Raw genomic sequence first — 20,760 nt, 5'->3', positions numbered from 1 at the left:
CAAAATACAGAAGGATGTTCCATTACCAAATACATAGCTAAAAAATGCAGGCCTGGTAAGGAGACATGGAGAATCTTGATTTTATCCTGAGTGGATTTGGTCATTGGGTTTGTCTAATATGGAACTAAAGGACTCAGGCAGAAAAAAACCTCACAGAGTCCCTTCACTGCCTGTTGCACAACATTCTAGGACTTGAAGAGCACAAATGTAATTAAGGACCCAGCAAATGGAGAGAACCAATGAATTAATGGACAGAAAGAAGGAATGCTTTAACAGAGAATGTTCACAGCTTTTTAAAATTATTTTTTAAATTTACTATGTGCTGATTTCTAGTCTGTATTTATATCGATAATCTCATTTAATCATCTCAAAGAACAAGTGAGGACCATATTATTTTTAACACTCTCAATAATAAAGTTAGAAAACTGAGGCAAAAAGTTCAACAGTTTGCCCCAGGTCATTATGACAGCGAATTTGGCAGATGGTGGAGTGGATAGAAGTACAGAAAGTCTGGTACTGGTATACATTCATGTTTGCCACACATACATCAGGCTTCCCGTAGATTATCAAGGTGAGAAGATACGCATATCATACTAAGTAAAACAAACCAGAGGGAGGAAAAAGGTGAATGTTCTCATACACCTGTGGCACATAGAGACACAAAATAAGAAAATGGATAGTATCAAATGATGACAAAACTTTCGTCTTAGTTTACAGAACTGAAAATTCTAAGCAAAGGGTTCTGTGGTGAGGAAAAGGATGAGGTGTACTAGATCTAATATAAAGACATTGGTTGAGAGTCTTGGGCTGTTTGGTGGTGGATAGTAATGGCACAGGAAGATCATAAATGTGAAAGCGATTGTAAACATGTTACCCAAAGTATAATAGTTCAAAAGCTTCTCTGAGGTATTATCTAGTAAACTACCATCAAGGAAGCATTGTTTCAGCAGTGCTAAAGAGAAATTACTGACTGCACACTGAATTCTATCACAGCACTATTATTCTTCTAATTTAAGGGTTTTGAGTGCTTGTTAAGAATCAGTCTCTGGGGCTGAAGCAATATTACAGCAGGTAAGGCATTTGTTTGCCTGGCCAACCTGGGTTTAATTTCCAGCATCCCATATGGTCCCTGAGAACTGACAGGAATAAGTTCTAAGTGCAAAGCCAGGGGTAACCCCTGTGCATTGCAGGTGTGACCAAAAAAAGGGAAAATAAAAAGAATCAATCTCTTCCCCTGCCCTAGGATGAACTAGAAAAAATCATCTTATAGTGAACCAAGGTGAGAAGTAAAGTAAAAGAAGACAGAGAATGACAGGGCTGGAAGCTAGGTCATTGCCACTGTTTCTAAGTAAGCGAACAACTTCCTTCTATGCAGAGGGACTGTGTAATGCTGACCTACTGTGCTCTCATGTATGAGATCAGTGATGGCTGATGGGGAATCTGTGGAACTCATCCCCTTCCTCTCCTATCCCTTGAGAATGAACCACCTCATACAGAGCTCTTCCATCCTTTCAGAAGAACATGAACAAAGAACCTGTCCCACGGGGAAGGCAATGGCCTATGCCAATGGCCTGGAGAGAGTCAGACAATTTTTTTTTTAATCTCTGTGTGCAATATTAGAAAGTGTCCACAGATGAAAGCCACAGTCTAATATCAGCTTTGCTCCGATAAAGGTGATGTTTTAGCTTTTATCTCATCTACAATTTTATCTACTTCTAGTTGATTCAGAATTAGTGAGAAGTGATATTTTGGGGGTGTTCATCAAATCCAATCTACAGGGAATCAGAAGCTACTTTCATCCCTTTATTAAATTCCTTATTTCTAGCTTTTTTTCTCCTGCAAGGAAGCCTTGAGTTTTGATAACAAGAGATGAGGTAAAAAGACTAAGGGCAACAGAGGAGGTTTGGGGCCAGTCATCAGTGATTGTCAAAACTATGAAGTGAGTTAGAAGGAAAAAAAAGTCTAAGAAAATCAAACCTGGGATGAGACAGTGGCTGATGGAAACAAAATCTGAGCTGTTGCCAACAGAACAGGGAATTGAGGCAGCCAAGGGGCAGGGACGGTAAAAGTAACCTCAAGAAATACTGGAGGGACATGGGCACTTGGGGTGGATGTGGTGCAGTAGCATTATAAGAACAAAGTGATAATATTAACACCATTGTTTACTGTGATACCCTCAGAAAAACTGAAATAAAAGACTAAAAATATTAATCATAATCATTATTGCTATCGCTCCACGGCTGGAGCGATAGCACAGCGGTAGGGCGTTTGCCTTGCATGCAGCCAACATGGCCAACCCGAGTTCGATTCCTCCGCCCCTCTCGGAGAGCCCGGCAAGCTACCGAGAGTATCTTGCCCGCACGGCAGAGCCTGGCAAGCTCCCCGTGACGTATTCGATATACCAAACACAGTAACAACAAAGTCTCCAATGGAGATATTACTGGGCCCGCTTGAGCAAATCGATGATCAACGGGAGGGCCTTTACCTTTACCTTTACCTTATTGCTATATTGGATGCTTATGGATGCTGTCATTATTTTATTGTTCACTTTATAGATAAAACCAGGAAATGGCCCAAGGTCACAGAGCTAATAAGTGGTTCTGGTTGATTGCACAATCTCTTTTTCTTTTTCTTTTTTTTTTTTTTTTTTGCTTTTTGGGTCACACTCAGCGATGCTCAGGGGTTATTCCTGGCTCTGCACTCAGGAATTACTCCTGGCAGTGCTTTGGGGACCATATGGGATGCCGGGGATCGAACCCAGGTTGGCTGTGTGGAAGGCAAACGCCCTACACACTGTGCTATCGCTCCGGCCCCACAATCTCTTCTTTTTAACCTCATCTCTTCAAGTTATTATGTCTTCCTTGTCAATGTTCAATTTAACCCACCCTCTATTATTAAATAAGTGACTAATAACTCATAAGTTGTTAAATTGTCTATGGTGTTGATTTGTTTATGATAGGTTTCCTTTAACATTAAATTTACTCCCTTATCCATGTATATTTTCCAAAAGAAATCTTAGGTGTGAAGTGTGGGTAAAGAAGATGAAATTTTAAAAATTAAATTCAATTGTTACAGCTTAGGGAACATGGTTAGAGAGATATATATATATAATATAATTATATATATATTAAAGAATTGTTAAGGGGACTTTAATTTGTGGTCTTGATGCACACAGTTTGAAACACCACCAAAGTGCTCCAGACCCTCCACCAATGTCCTGTGTCACTTCCAGTCCATCTAAAGTTGAATGTTCTAAGATTTTTACTCTAAGTGACCCAATCATTATATTGCACTACTGACACCCTTTCCTGAACTCTACTATAAACAGGCTTTGCCCTGGTTTCTCGGTTTCTCGGTTAGTTGTGTGTATATATATATACATATATATATATAATACATATAAAATATATATATTATATATATATTAAAGAATTGTTAAGGGGACTTTAATTTTGAAATAGAGCTATGGAAGGTCATGGTAGCACAGCCGGTAGGGCGTTCGCCTTGCACGTGGCCAACAGGGCTGACCCAAGTTTGATTCCTCCACCCTTCTCAGAGAGCCCGGCAAGCTACCGAGAGTATCTTGCCCACACAGCAGAGCCTGGCAAGCTACCCGTGACGTAGTCGATATGCCAAACACAGTAACAACAAGTCTCACAATGGAGACGTTACAGGGTCCACTCGAGCAAATCGATGAGCAATGGAAGGACAGTGACAGTGAATTTTGAAATGAAAATGCAGTATAACAATATTCAAACAACTCGTATAAAATTAGCATAGTTAAATTTACGAAATTTTAATTTTTTTTATAAATTTATTTACTGAATCACCGTGAAAACTTACTAAGCTTTTAGGTTTAAGTTTCGGTCATACAATGATCAAACACCCATCCCTTCACCAGTGTACATTTTTCACCACCAAGAACCCCAGTATACCCCCCATCCCAACCCTCCCACTGTCTGTGTGGCAGACGATTTCTACTTTACTCTCTTTCTACTTTGATTACATTCAATATTTCGACAAACCACCCACCATTATTATTTGGAATTTCCCCCCAACAATCAGACCTGCTGAAAAGGCAACATTAGATAATTTGTTTTCTATTGCTGATTATGAAGAGCATATGATGTTGCACGGCTGCAATATTTTAGTAATTAAGTCTGAAGGAATTTCTGCCAAAAGCCACTGGGTTCTGTGATTGATTTGTGTGCCTCTGGGATCATGGTCGTTATGTAGCTTGATAAGTAGCCGGAGGAGCCATTCGTGGGCGGTGACTCGGGGTCTCCTAGGGGTGGTGAAGAAGGGCCAGTTCCACCTCCCATCCCATGAGGACCCACATGTCTCGTCACTGCTGGCTCTTAGCTGACTGTCCAATAGGCTCTGAAAGATGGTGGCCCTCGTGCTGCTGGGGGAAATAGGCGGAAGGGACAAGACCTTTTCCTACCCAGGGTGCCCGGCACTGTACCTCAGTTGTATACTTTATTCAAAATAATTGACATTGGGTGTATTTTAAGGATAACCAAGGAATGCCTAGAAATAAATCAACAAGTATTGAAAAAAAACCCTTTTAGGACTCAGAGAGATAGAACAGTGGGTAAGGCACTTGCTTTGCATGTAGTAGACCTGTGTTTGATCCCCAATAATGCATTTGGTTCCCTGAGTAAACCTTGAGCATGGTCACATATGGCCCCAAACCAAAAATAATGACGATAATAATAAGTTTTTAAGGTCAGAAAGACAGTACATACATCTGCCTTGCATGTGACCAACCTGGTTCGTTCCCAGGTACCACATGGCTTCCAAAACATTATTGGCATAGCACAGTAGATGCTCCCATTCACTAGCAAGATGGCCAAGGTAACCCCCAGCATCACAGGGACAGAAGAGCACCACTTTCTTGGGTCTTCACACTGACCACTAGCCTGGTAGGCCTAGTATTTCTGATAAGGGCCCTCAGGTCCTGGCACCTCTTACTTACTTCAAAAGAAATAGGATAAATTTAGTATTAGTCTTCAGAGTTGCGTATATTTTTTTCTAGAGACCCAGTCATTGCTCACATCAGTTCTCCAATGTTCCAATGTTTCATCTCCTGTATGAGGAATTAAACATTGTTTATATTAAGTATTGTATCTAACTCTAAATTCCAGTGACATCTTTTTCTTTTTTTCCAGTTCACCACACTCTGATTGTTTTTTTTTTTTTAACACTACTTTTGTTCAAGGTCTATGCAAAATTTTTTTTTCTTTTTTTATTAGTGAAAAACCATGAGGTACAGTTATAGGCTTACAAATTTTGTGCTTGGGTTCCAGTTATACAATGATCAAGTGCCCATTCCTCCACCAGTGCCCGTCATCCATCCCCATGGGTCCCAGCATCCCCCCCCCCTCGTTCCCCGCCCCCCCGTCCCATCCTGCCTCTGTGGCAGGGTATTCCCCCTTGTTCTCTCTCTCTTCTTTTGGGTACTGTGTTTTGCAAGAGAGGCTTTGAGTGGCAATCATGTTTGGTCTATCGACTACTTTTAGCATGCTTCTCCCACCCTGGGAGGACCCTCACAACACCCTTCATTTGGTACTCTCTTCTCTATCTGAGCTTCCTTTTCACCTAGAGCCTGTGGCTGGCCTTCCATTCATGGAGCAAAATTCCTGGTACTAATCTCAGCCATTCCTGGGTGTTACTCTCCCTTTTTGTTGCTTTATGTTCCCCAGATGAATGCAATCTTTCTGTGTCTATCCCGCTCTTTCTGACTCATTTCGCTTAACATGATACTTTCCATGTAGTACCACTTGTATGTAAATTTCATAACTTCATCTTTTCTAACAGCTACATAGTACTCCATTGTGTAAATGTACCAAAGTTTCTTTAATCAGTCATCTGTTCTTGGGCACTCAGGTTTTTTCCCAGATTCTGGCTATTGTAAAGAGTGCTGCAATGAACAAACAATTGCAGATGTCACTTCGACTATACCTTTTTGCCTCTCTGGGTTATATTCCCAGGAGTGCTATAGCTGGGTCAAATGGCAGATCAAATTCTAATTTTTTGAGAGTCGTCCATACTGTTTTCCAAAAGGGTTGGACCAGCCGGCATTCCCACCAGCAGTGAAGGAGAGTCCCTTTCTCGCCACATCCGCGCCAGCACCAGTTGCTTTTGTTCTTGTGAATGTGGGCCAGTCTCTGTGGTGTGAAATGATATCTCATTGTGGTTTTGATCTGCATCTCTCTGATGATTAGTGATGTAGAGCATTTTCTCATGTGCCTTTTTGCCATTCGAATTTCTTCTTTGCGAAAGTTTCTGTTCATTTCCTCACCCCATTTTTTGATGGGGTTGGGTGATTTCTTCTTGTGGAGTTTAACCAGTACCTTGTATATCCTTGATATCAACCCCTTGTCAGTTGTGTATTTGGTGAATATTCTTTCCCATTCTGTAGGCTGTCTTTGTATTTTGGTCAATGTTTCTTTTGAGGTGCAGAAGCTTCTTAGTTTAAGATAGTCCCATTTGTCTATCTCTGTTTTCACTTGCTCGGCCAGTGGCGTGACATCTTTGAAGATACCATTAGCTTCAATATCATGGAGAGTTTTGCCGACTTTGTCTTCAATAAACATTATGGATTCTGGTCTGATGTTGAGGTCATAAATCCATTTTGATCTTACTTTTGTGCATGGTGTTAGGCAGAGATCTGAGCCCACTTTTTTGCATGTAGCCGTCCAATTTTGCCAGCACAGTTTGTTGAAGAGGGTTTCCCTGCTCCATTTCACTTTTCTTGCCCCCTTATCAAAAATTAGATGATTATATGTTTGGGAGGAAATGTCAGTATATTCAACTCTGTTCCATTGGTCTGCAGCTCTGCTTTTGTTCCAGTACCATGCTGTTTTAATTATTACTGCCTTGTAGTAGAGTTTGAAGTTCGGGAGGTTGATTCCTCCCATTTTCTTTTTCCCAAGAATTGCTTTAGCTATTCGTGGGGGCTTATTATTCCATATAAATTTCAGGAGTGTTTGCTCCATTTCTTTGAAGAATGTCATGGGTATCCTTATAGGGATTGCATTGAATTTGTACAGTGCTTTGGGAAGTATTGCCATTTTGATGATGTTGATTCTCCCCATCCATGAACAGGGGATATTTTTCCATTTCCTCGTGTCCTCTTTTATTTCCTGAAGTAGCGTTTTGTAGTTTTCTTTGTACAGGTCCTTTACTTCCTTAGTTAAGCTGATTCCTAGATACTTGATTTTCTGGGGCACAATTGTGAATGGGATTGTTTTCTTGATGTCACTTGCTTCTCTTTCACTATTTGTGTATAGGAATGCCATGGATTTTTGGGTATTGATTTTATAGCCTGCCACTTTACTATACAAGCCTATTGTTTCTAGGAGTTTCTTGGTAGAGGTTTTAGGGTTCTCTAAGTATAGTATCATGTCATCTGCGAATAGTGAGAGCTTAATTTCTTCTTTCCCTATCTGGATGCCCTTAATATCTTTTTCTTGCCTAATCGCTATTGCAAGTACTTCCAGTACTATATTGAACAGTAGTGGAGAGAGTGGGCATCCTTGTCTCATCCCTGACCTTAGGGGGAAGGGTCTCAGTTTTTCCCCATTGAGGATGATGTTTGCTGTAGGTTTGTGGTAGATGGCTTTAACTATATTGAGGAAAGTCCCCTCTATCCCCATTTTGGCAAGGGTTTTCATCATGAATGGGTGCTGGATCTTGTCAAAAGCTTTCTCTGCGTCTATTGATATGATCATATGATTTTTATCTTTTCTTTTGTTGATATGATGGATTATGTTGATTGATTTCCGAATGTTGAACCATCCTTGCATCCCTGGGATGAATCCCACTTGGTCATGATGTATGATCTTTTTGATGAGTTGTTGTATTCTATTGGCTAGTATTTTGTTGAGAATCTTCGCATCCGTGTTCATCAGGGATATTGGCCTTTAGTTTTCTTTTCTTGTGGTGTCTTTGTTTCCTTTTGGTATTAGAGAGATATGGGCTTCATAGAAGCTGTTTGGGAGAGTTTCTGTTTTTTCAATTTCCTGGAAAAGCTTGAGAAGAATTGGCAATAGGTCCTCTTTAAATGTTTGGAAAAATTCGCTAGTAAATCCGTCTGGGCCTGGGCTTTTGTTTTGGGGAAGACTTTTGATTACAGTTTCAATTTCCTTGATGTGAATAGGTCTATTCAGGTACTCTATATCTTCTTGATTCAGCTTTGGGAGATGGTAGAAATCCAGGAATTTATCCATTTCTTCCAGGTTCTCGTGTTTCGTGGCATAGAGACTTTCAAAGTAGTCTCTGATGATCTCTTAAATTTCTTTAGTTTCTGTTGTGATATCCCCATTCTTATTTCTGATTCGATTTATTAGGGTTCTCTCTCTCTGTTTCTTTGTGAGTGTTGCTAGTGGTTTATCTATCTTATTTATTTTCTCGAAGAACCAGCTCTTGGTTTCATTGATCTTTCGGATTGTTTCTTTGTTTTCCATGTCGTTGATTTCTGCTCTAAGTTTTATGATCTCTTTCCTTCTGCCTGATTTAGGCTCTTTCTGTTGAACACACTCTGATTGTTAATCCAACGAATCCTTATCTCTTAGGCATTGACTCCAAAATATTACTTGCAGGTGATTCTATCCCTCCCCTCTTAAAAAAAAAGAGATTCTCAAACCAAACATTTACATTAGAGCAAAAATTTCAACAAGTCTAAAAAAAACTCTAAAGACTATAGATAATGATTAAGTTAAAGAAGATAGAAGTATCTCAAAATGTGTACGCTTATGAGACTTGATCGTCTGTACTTTCAATGCACGTACGCTAGCATCAGATGCATCCATCGAGGACCTGATGGTACAAGCGCGAATGATCAAGTATGACATCATTGGTCTGACCGAGACAAGAAGACACGAATCTCACCATGCCGTTTTCAACGGAGAAGAATTGTTCCTCAGAACATGCGATAAAAGAGGTGTCGGAGGCGTTGGTGTCCTTGTCAACACAAACTTGGCCATGGGCATTGATTCATTCGAATGCCTAACAACCCGAATCGGACGTTTACATTTGAATAGATGTGGCTCACTGCCGGCAGTTTCTATCTTCATCGTCTATGCACCAACATCTCATTATGATGAAAGAGAAATTGAGAAGTTCTACATGGAGCTGGAGAAGTTCTATAAGGAAGACCACACCTTCTACAAGATCATTGTGGGTGATTTTAATGCCAAGATAGGACCAAGAAGATCAGCTGAAGAACTTCACATCGGGATCCATGGCCTAGAATGGAGCGAATAGGGTGAGAGACTGCTGAGTTTATCATGTCGACCAAGACCATCCATGGTAACTCACAATTCCAGAAGGTAGAATCTAAACGTTGGACATGGGAGTCTCCCGGTGGACGATTCCACAACGAAATAAACCACATCATATTCAATCGATGGTTTTGCCTGACCGATGTCGCTGTTGTCCCAAAATTCTGAACGGGATTGGACCACTGTCTCCTTCGTGCAAAATTCTACTTCACAGAGTGGGGAGAAAGGGTTGCAAAGTTTAAAAAGAGAACTCCCAGAACGACCACCAAGTGGGAGCTCTTTGGCACTATTGCTGCAACATGGGAAGATGCCATTGTTGACAACACTAATGAGGAATATGATCGACTGGTACAGCACCTCCATAATTGTAGAGGAACGCCAAGAGAGAGATAGCCACAAAAAAACGCCTGTCTTTGAAAACTCTTGAGCTTATTCGCCAATGTGGTTTGGCACATGCCTCAGGCAACCACAAGCAAACGTCCAAGCTCGCAAACCAGTGCAGAGATGCGATCAAGGAAGACCTCAAAGAGAGAAGAGCAGAAGTACTGGTAGATGCGGCAGAAGCTGGAAAAAGTATTCGTAACACCCGCCTGTCCTTTGCCAACTACAAGACCAAGATGACTGCCCTCCGACGTCCTGATGGATCCATCACATCCTCCAGAACGGCAATGGAGAAGATTATCCATGACTTCTACTCAAATCTCTTCGATAGCCATGTCCACTTGCCGACATACAAATTCCACAGGATGGATATGTCATTCCAAACGTTCTCCCTTCTGAAATCTGACACACCATTTCATCGGTAAAGAAACGAACAGCACCCGGGCCAGACAAGGTCAGACCTGAACACCTGAAGAACCTGCCGTCAGTACTCATCAATACACTGGCTCGGCTCTTCACACGCTACCTGTCTAAATGCAAGGTTCCATCCCAATGGAAAACCAGCAGGACCGTACAACTGTTCAAGAAGGGAGACATCCCTGACATTGGCAACTATCGCCTGATCTGCCTATTGTCTGTCATCTACAAGTTGTTCACTCAAGTCATCCTAAATAGGATTGGCAGAACACTAGATGAAGGACAACCATGCGAGCAAGCAGGGTTCCGCAAAGGATTCAGCACCATCAACCATATCCACACGATAACCAAGCTCATTGAGGTTTCTCGGGAGTTCAAGATGCCGCTCTGTTTAATGTTCATTGATTTAAAGAAGGCCTTTGATTCTGTTGAGACGGAAGCGGTCATTGAAGCCCTAGCCAATCAGGGCATTCAAGCCCAATACATCAAGATCATCCGTGAGCTGTATTGCGGATTCACTACCAGGATCTCACCATTCTACAAAGAAGTAATCATTGATGTCAAGAGAAGGGTTCGGCAGGGTGATACCATTTCACCGAAACTCTTCAGTGACACCGTCGAGAACATCATGCGAGGACTGGAATGGGAAGGAATGGGAGTGAAGATAGATGGTCGGCAACTGCACCACCTCCGCTTTGCTGATGACATTGTTTTAATAACACCAAACATCAGCCAAGCGGCACAAATGCTGGCCGGCTTTGACCGTGAGTGTGGAAAGGTAGGACTACAGCTGAATCTTACGAAGACAATGTTTATGAGAAACAGCCTCGTTCCTGATGCCCCATTCGCTCTCAACGGAACGACCATCTCCGAATGCAACAGCTATGTCTACCTAGGTCGAGAAGTCAACATGACAAATGTCTTGGCACCCGAGCTGTGCAGGAGGAAGAGAGCTGCTTGGAACGCCTTCAAGAACGTCGAAGAAATAGCTAAGAGAATGAAGAACCTCCGGCTCCAGGCACATCTCTTCGATTACACTGTTCTTCCTGCATTAACATATGCCTTAGAGACCTGGGCCCTAGGCAAACAGGATAAGAACGCTATTGAGGTCTCCCAAAGAAGAATTGAAAGAGCTATGCTTGGAATATCACGTTTCACTCAAATGAGAGAAAGAATCCGGAGTTCTGACATCCGTCGACAATCAAGAATCAGGGACGCTGTCTCATTTGCCAAGGTGTCAAAAATCAGATGGGCTGTTCACGTAATGAGATTTAAAGACAACCGCTGGACTAGAGCTGTTACCAACTGGATTCCATGGGATGTCAAAAGACCGTGTGGCCGCCCACCTCCCAGATGGTCAGACTTCTTCATCAAGATCATGAACGATCAGTTTGAGGCTCTTCATGTTCCCAGAGCGAACAGATGCCATTGGGCTACACTAGCACGCGACAGGGACAAATGGAGACGTTACTGGCACCTGCTCGAGCAAATCGACGACTAACGGGAAGTTAAGTGTTTAAGTGCTTAAGTATGAGACTTGAATCTAAGAAAATCTTTTCCCAACTTCTTGCATTTTAAAAATATGTTACATTTAAAGTTCCCATACCATTCATGATGTTTATTGTATCAATAATAATAAAAATAACCAATGCTTTGTACCTAGTTTTAATTAGAAATTATTTATTTATTATTTTTTTTATTAGTGAAACACCGTGAGGTACATTTGTAGGCTTACAAATTTTTGTGCTTGGGTTTCAGTTATACAATGATCCAGTACCCATCCCTCCAGCAGTGCCCATTCTCCATCATTTACATTTTTTTAAAAAAATTTTATTAGTCAAACACCATGCGGTACAGTTGTAGATTTACAAATTTTTGTGCTTGGGTTTCAATTGTACAATGATCAAACACCCATCCCTCCACCAGTGCCCATTTTCTACCACCACGGGTCCCAGTATCTCTTCCACCCCCCCATCCCCCCCCCGTCCCACCCTGCCTCTGTGGCAGGGTAGTCCCTTTTGTTAATTAGAAATTATTTAAAACACTTTAATGTAATAATTCTTCACCTTCATAAAACAAAATCCTACTGTTACTATCTCTTGATAGGAGTTCAGTCACAAATAGTTGAAGTCCTAGAACTCACAAATAATTTGTCCTAGAACTCACAGTTAATAACTAACAAAGATACAATGAAAATGATTTCAACACAGTCCTTGCAGCTAATTGTCCCCGAAAAGTTTATTAAGTTCTAAATCATATTTTCATCGTTTGAATGAAGTATTTAGGAAATAAGATTCATGTTGTATTGATTTGAAGAATTAGATAAGAAGTTTTTATTTATTTAAAAGAATTTAGGGATCACATATATGTTGGGGATACTATGTCTAATTCTATAAAAAATACAAAGAGGAATCATTTAATTCATTCAGCAGAAGTGTATGGGGCAATTTCTATCTTCTCTGTTCTCCGCTGCACTCAGGAGATCCGTCTGTGATCTCTTCCCTTAGAGGCGTTTCCAGAGAAGGTCAAGGTCAAGTAAATATAGCAGGGTATATAGTGCTCCCCCAGGGGAACATCTTCTAATCCAACATTAAGAAAGGGGATAATTGAATGGATTGTAACAACTCAAGTGGAAGGGGAGAAAATAAGTGCTATTATTCAAAGAAGGGTAAGGTGACATGTAGTCTTATCAACTTTATAAACTATATGTAATTTATCCCGGGTCAGATTTGGGATCCAAATTAGAGATAGATTGAAGAATATTCTTTTTTACAAAGAATACTAATTTTTAGGAGCTGATGAAATGAAAATAGCCTTGAATCTGGAAAGACACATATTAAGTCAAATGTGCAGAATAGAATAGGTGGAAGGAATCTATGTCAATCTATCAGAGACAAGGAATTATGAAGAAGGCATGAAAGGGAAGAGAAGATGCAATGAATATCGAAAAAACACGTAAAAACTTTAAGAGATTTATGGACAGGAAACAGCTTAGAGAATTTACAACCTTGAAACCAGTTTTGCAAAAAGTGTTAAAGGAGGTTCTTCGTAATATAAGTGAAACTTCTCAGCACTTTGCCAATGAGTATAACATTCACTCAGTGCACTTGTAGTGGCCCTGTACTAGATTAAGAAAGGTGTGCTTAGACATCCTTGCTAGGGGATTTTAAACTTTTACAATAAAGAATTATGTTTTATTTATATTGAATGCTCTGTGTCAATTAGGTGATTTTTCCATCTGAAAAGATTTTATTATGATTTTTTACTTATTGATTTATTTATTATTTATTACAATATTTTACTTATTGATCAGATATCTATAACATATTTCTAGCATAAATTCAATGTTCTTTTTTAAGGATAAATCACACTGCTGTATAATATAAATACTCCTAAAGCATTATGCAGATTCAATGCAGACCCATAAAGATATCTATGATTTTTTTCCCTAAAAAATAGATCAAACACCACTGAAATTCATATGTAATAATTGCCAAATCCCATCCAATAGCCAAAAAATATCCTAGGAAAAATGAAGATGGAGGCACATTTGCCTCTTATTCAAATTGTACTACAAAGCTGTAGTAATTAAAACAGCATGGTATTGAAATAAGTATAGACCCTCAGATGGCTGACTTAGAATTGAAAATCCAGAGACAAATCTTTAGGTATGCAGACATCTTAAATAAAGGAGCAAAAAGTGTGAAGTGAAACAAGGAAAGCCTCTTAACAAGTGGTCTTGGGAAAACTAGTTGGTCACATGCAAAAAACTGAGCATAAACCCATTTCTTTCTTTTTTAAAAATCGAATCACCATGAAATACAGTTACAAAGCGGTTCCTGGTTTCAGTCATACAGTGTTCCAATACCCATCCCTCCTTCAGCGTGCATTTTCCATCATCAATGTCCCCAGTTTCCCTCCTGCCACTCTCCCTGCAGCCTGCCTCTACGGGAGACACTTTCCTTCTCTCTCCCCCCCCCCCACACACCCTTTTGGGCATTATATTTTGCAATACAGGTACTGAGAGGTTATCATAAACAAACTCCTTTCTAACACCATGCAAAAATATCAAGCAAAAATGGATCAAAAACCTCTTCAGGCCTGATTTCATAAGCTTATTGAGGAAAATATAGGCAGAACTCTCCACAACACTAAAGCTAGAGATATCTGTAAGGAATCATCTCCGTTAGTCTATTAGCCAAGCAAATCAAAGCAAAGATAAACAAATGGATCTATATGAAATTAAGAAGCATTTGCACCTTAAAGAAAATGATGACCAGAATACAAAACCATACAGCCAAAAGGAGAAAATATTTGTCCAGGATTCATCTGATATAGAGCTAATATCTACGATATTTAAAATACTGGTAGAACTTTATTTTTTAAAAAATTTTTTGCCTTTTGGGTCACACCCAGCGATGGTCGGGGGTCACTCCTGGCTCTGTACTCAGGAATTACTCCTGGCGGTGATTGGGGGAACATAAGAGATGTTGGGGATAGAACCTGGGTCAGCCGCATGCAAGGCAAACACCCTACCCGCTGTGCTATCGCTCCGGCCCCTGTGGTAGAACTTTATAAGGAAAACATCCAACCTCATCAAAAAATGGGGAGAAGATGCGAATAGAAACTTCTTCAAAGAAGACATACAAATGGCCAAAAGGCATATGAAAAATGCTCTACATCATGAATCATCAGGGAAATGCAAATCAAAACAACAATGAGATATCACCTCACCCCACTGAGACTGGCACACATCAAAAAGAATAAAAACAACCAGTGGTGGTGTGCATTCAGGTGAAAAGAGAACCCTACTCACTGGTGGGAATTTTGACTGGTACAGCTTTTTGGGGAACAATATGTATACTCTTCAAAACGTAGTAATTGAGCTTCCATATGACCCAACAATTTCACTTTTTAGAATATACTCCAAGACTCCCCCCCCCCCCCAGAAAAGCACAACCTAGAAAAGACATTTGCATTCATGTATTCATTGCAGCGCTATTCACAATAACCAAAAACTGGTAACAATCCAAGTGCCCAAGAACAGAAGACTGGATGAAGAAACTATGGTACATATATGCAATGAAATACTAGATGGTCATAGAAAAGATGAAGTCATGCAATTTGCTGCTATGTGGATGAATCTGGAGAGAACTGAGTGAAATAAGTCAGAGGGAGGGGGACAGACACAGAAAGATCTCTCTCATATTTGAGAGATTAAGAAACACACTAGGTGACTAGAAATGCCCAAAGGCAAGAGAAACAAAGCAAGGTCTTCAGTAGAAAATCTGCTACTGAGGTGGAGTAGGGTACAGGTAAGTTAGGAAAGGTTAGTCTATATGAGTGACTTTTAAGTATTTTCTTTTTTAAATAGATGGTTCTACACTGCAATCAGATGGTTTCGTTAGCTGTCTTGGCCACATATTTAATGTTTCCTGATAACTTATGGTCTACAGCAAACAAATTTGATCTTGTGGAAACTTAATAATGTTCTCTGTAGTGCTTGCCATCATCTTTCTTCCTGTTGCCAACTCTGCTTTTCTGATATATATTTTTAAAAGACAACCCTACTTCAATGTAGAGATTATTGTAAGACAAGAATGTATGAATTTTTGAATGAATTAGGAAACTACAGAAATCAGGTGATAGCTAAGAATATTGGTAACTATGGAGGTGGTAAAAAGTGGTGAGATTCACGGTTTAAGGTTGAGCTGTAGGATTCCCAGGTGGCTGGAGAGAATGGAAGGGAAGAAAGGGAATAATGAGAATGACATCCAGGCATTTAGCCTGACCAGGTATTTTCATATAACCCATGAAATGATTTCTTTTTTTGCTGATCAGGAGAAAAATTATCTTTCTCATTTATTAAATTTTCTTGTCACTTTGAACTTCTGTCTCTGATATGTACTGTTTCTTTGATTTTTGTTTACCAGTGCCATCTTCATTAAATTCCTAATAAAAACTAATTTAAATTCATTATAAACAAATATAAATTTATGTATTTTACTACATATAAGTACAATTATGAATATAGAATATATATTTACATGTATATACATATAATACAAACAGTTGTCTAATCATTCTTATTTTCAGCTCTGTTTTGGGGATTTTTTTCTCTTTGGGTCACACCCATCAATGCACAGGGGTTACGCCTGGCTCATGCACTCAGGAATTACTCCTGGTGATGCTCAGGGGACCATATGTGATGCTGGCAATAGAACCCATGTCGGCCATGTGCAGGGCAAATGCCTTACCCCCTGTGCTATTGCTCCAGCCACTCTGTTTTGGTTTTCTCATGTTTAATTCTACAAATAAATTTTGGAATTACTCTGATCAAATTTCTCAGGAAAGACCTGCTAAGAATTTAATTGTTTTTAATGTGCTTGTTGTTGTTTAGTTTACAAGGTTTTTATTGTAGTATAGTTTTTATTGTGGTTTAGTTTGTAATGTCTTTTCAGATAATATTATTCTTTTCACATGTAAAATTTCCTTATATAGAGAGTTATATTTTCTTAATATAAAACAAAGACATTTCTTGCTATTTCTTCTTTGTGAATGGGAAACTATGTGAGAAACGTCTCACATAGTCTTTCTACCTTATTATTTCAAGCAAGTAAAAAAGTTACTACATTTTTTTTTTCACAAGATAATCTACTGAATTCTCTCATGTTTCTAATAGTTTTTCAATTGATTCACTTGGGTTTTTCAAGACTATAATCTTTCTAATCTGAAAATAATGATACTTCTTCCTCTTCCTACCCAATATTTATGCTTCTTATCTCATTCTTTAATCTAATTACATTGGTGAGCACTACAAGAACAATCATTAAATAATTACAGTGATAACAAGTACTCTTGTCTTGTTCCTGACAGTAATAAGACCTCTTATAGGCTTTTACCAGTAAGTTTTACATTGACTGTTAGTTGTGACACATGAGATATATAGGAGTTATCTTTTTGTTTGTATGGCTTAAAGGGTTTTGTTCTATTACCAAAATATTCAGATAATTTAAACAATCAAGATTGTTTTATTGCCTTTGTTTTATTATTTTGTTGGTTTTTTTGCAAGGTGGGAGTAGAAGAAAATGCTGAAATTATCCTGAGTTTTTAATTCTCTGAACTACTTAGTCACTGGTCCCATCGAGCCAGCCAGGAGTTGAACCTGGAATCTTCTGATTCATAGTCAGATGCATTATCCATTGCACCACTGGCACTGAGACAGGAGCGATAGCACAGGGGGTAGGGCATTTGCCTTGCATGCGGCAGACCCGGGTTTGATTCCTCTACCCCTCTAGGAAGCCCAGCAAGCTACCAAGGGTATTCCACCTGCATGGCAAAACCTGGCATGCTACCTGTGAGGTATTCAATATTCCGAAAACAGTAAGAAGTCTCACAATGAAGACGTTACTGGTACCTGCTCGAGCAAATTGATGAACAACCGGAGAACAGTGCTACAGTGCTACAGACCTACTTAGATAAATTCTTTTCATATATTTTATATCACGGTCATGGTCTTCCTATTGTTCATCGATTTGCTCAAGTGGGCCCAGTAACGTCTCCATCATGAGACTTGTTGTTAGTGTGTTTGGCATATTGAGTACGTCATAGGTAGCTTGCCAGGCTTTGCTATGCAGGCAAGATATTCTCGGTAGCTTGCTGGGCTTTCCAAGAGGGGTGGAGGAATCAAACCCAGCTCAGCCAGGCCAGCTGCGTGCAAGGCAAACGCCCTACCAGTGTGCTATTGCTCCTGCCCATATTTTATATCATTATTTTCTTATTCTTTTTTTTCCATTTTTACCTTTGCATTGTTGTTGAGGTATGTGTATGTGTTAGGGTTGGATACTTTTAGTGGGGGCTGTGATCACACTCAATGATGTTGGCCAGTGCTGGGGATCAAACTCTACATCTTCCCTACATGGGAGGTTCCCTACCAAAGTGCACACCACCAGGCCTTAGAGTTTAATCATTATACTCTCCTTAGAAGTCTAGAATTGCCCCCCCCATTTAATTATGGTATATTTTTTACTTTATTGTAAAAATGTTTACTTTTATAGAGCATGCTAACATTTTATCCAGCATTTAGCATTTTATTCATAAAGAAAGTGTGTAGTTTTTTTTTCTTTTCTATACCACTTTTTGCTCTTTTGATATTTTGTGTCTTTGTGTCTTTTGACATTTTGCTAGCTTTGTCAGAATTTTTTCCTCAAATTCTAGCTTAGTAATGTGTATTATTACTAAGAAGGATTTTATATAAAACAAATACTTTTGCTTTCAGAGGAACATGTACTTTTGGAGGGTGGGGGGCCACTTCCGGCAATGCTTAGAGGTTCCTCCTGGCTCTGCACTCAAGGATCACTCCTGGCAGGCTCAGGGGACTATATGGGATGCTGGGAATTAAACGTAGGTCCACTGTTTGCAAGACAAATGTCCTATCTGCTGTACTATCATTCATACTCCAAGTATGTACATATTTTAAGATTATTTATTTCTTGCCTTATTTCTTATACATTAAATACTATATTTATATGCCCAAAATTCTTATCTATTTATTTACTTGTTTTTAGGGCCATACCCAGCAGTGCTCAGAAACTACTCTAGGCTTTGTGCTCAGTGTTGCTCCTGGCAGTGCTAGAGGGATCATGTGATGTTGGGGATTGAACCCAAACCTTTCACATGCAAAGCTTGTGTTCAGCAGGTTAAGCTATGTCTTCTATTTCACTGTCACTGTCCTCCTGTTGTTCATTGATTTGCTCAAGCGGGCCCAGTAACGTCTCCATTGGAGATTTTTGTTGTTACTGTGTTTGGCATATCGAATACATCACCGGTAGCTTGCCAGGCTCTGCAGTGCGGGCGAAATACTCTCGGTAGCTTGCCGGGCTCTCCAAGAGGGGCAGAGGAATCGAACTCGGGTCAGCCATGTTGGATGCATGCAAGGCAAACACCCTACCGCTGTGCTATCGCTCCATTTGGAATTTAAAGATGTTAACTATCATTAATCTTGGACATTATAGATAAAAAATATTCAACTGTAAATGACCTATACTTCTTTTTTTTTTTGCTTTTTGGGTCACACCCGGCAATGCTCAGGGGTTACTCCTGGCTCATGCACTCAGGAATTGCTCCTGTCGGTGCTCGGGGGACCATATGGAATGCTGGGAATCGAACCTGTGTTGGCCATGTTGACTGCGTGCAAGGCAAATGCCCTACCCGCTGTGCTATCGCTCCAGCCCCAACCTATACTTTTTACATTAGCACACCCCTCTCTTTATTAGCCCTTCTAGAACTAAATTAGTAAATTTACAAGTATTTGTCATAGTGAATTTTATAGCTTTAAATAATATCATTAAGTCAATAGTTCTCAATTAGCCACCTCAAATATTAGCATCTCTATTCCTAACAGTTTTCAAAGGCTATTCCTGGTGCTATAGTCAGGAGTCACTGATGAAGAAAGATGCTCAGAAGAAATATTTACTTGGAGTTCTTAGATGCCTAAAACTTCCCCCATCACTCAGCTCTTTATTTTGACTTATAATTTCATAGATTGTATTGTCAAGTCAATTTTGGGGGAAGGATTGATAAATAGTAATTTGAGTCTTTATACATTTGAGAATTTGGTTATCTTTGCATATTAAACATAGATTTGTCTGCTACAAAATTTTCCTTTCAAAATTCTTTGATCATTCCCATCCTGTCCACTGGCCTTCAGCATTGCTAGAAGTAGTCAGAAGTTAGCCTGGATAGCCCTCCTCGGCTTTGCTCCACTTTAAAAAAAATTTTGTCTTCATAAGTTTGTTCACATTAATTGATTACATTCAGTATTTCAACACCATTACACCTTCCCATCACCATTTTTCGAATTTCCCCACCACCATTCAAGCCTGAATACCAGGGGAAGATACTAGATAATTTATTTATTTATATATTTTTAAATTATTTTTTAAATTTTATTTTATTTACTATTGCTTATTTTGAATATCATGAAAGGTTGCACAGCCACTTTTGCAGCCACGTGCTTCTGGATTCTAAAATTGTAAATGGTTGGGGTAGGAGACATCTCTGTAGGGAGCTAATTCATTTGGGAGTCTCTGGATCAAGGCCGCTGATACACAGCGTTGGCACTCAGAGGCAGATAGTGGGCGTGACAGCCAGGACCCCAATTTGGTGGGAAGATGGGAAGGACTGACCCTTCTCTGCTGCCACCATGTAGCCTGCAGTCCTTGAACCCACATACCTGAATTTTGCTTCTGGAATCTTGTGCCCATTGGGGTTTCATCTGGAGTGCATCTGGGGTGCCCCGGTCGCTCCACTTTTTGATGTTAGAATGATATGCTTTCCATCCTCAAAATCCAATAATTTCAGCAGGTAGTGTCTAGAAAAATTCTAGAGCATATTACTTTTAGTTTGAAGATTCAGATTCTCTGTAATTTCAAGAAATCAACCTTCTGTTATATCTTTTAATATTTATTCTTTTCTCTACTTCAGGGGGAATGATTATTTTCTATAGCTAGGTTTTCTGTCTCTTATATCTACTTTCTCTAACTTTTCCCTGCGTCCTCTTCATTCTCTGTGACTTCTTAAGTTTATCAAATAGACTACTAAGTTAGTTTTATGCAGGTTGCATTGCTTAGAAGTTACTCTTCATTCAGTGTTTGGGAGTCACTCCCGGGAAGAT

This window comes from Sorex fumeus, unplaced genomic scaffold (genome assembly GCF_029834395.1).
Source record: "Sorex fumeus unplaced genomic scaffold, SorFum_2.1 ptg000098l, whole genome shotgun sequence".
Taxonomy (NCBI): domain Eukaryota; kingdom Metazoa; phylum Chordata; class Mammalia; order Eulipotyphla; family Soricidae; genus Sorex; species Sorex fumeus.
The sequence above is the reverse complement of the archived record's forward strand: the minus strand, read 5'-3'. Positions refer to the sequence as shown.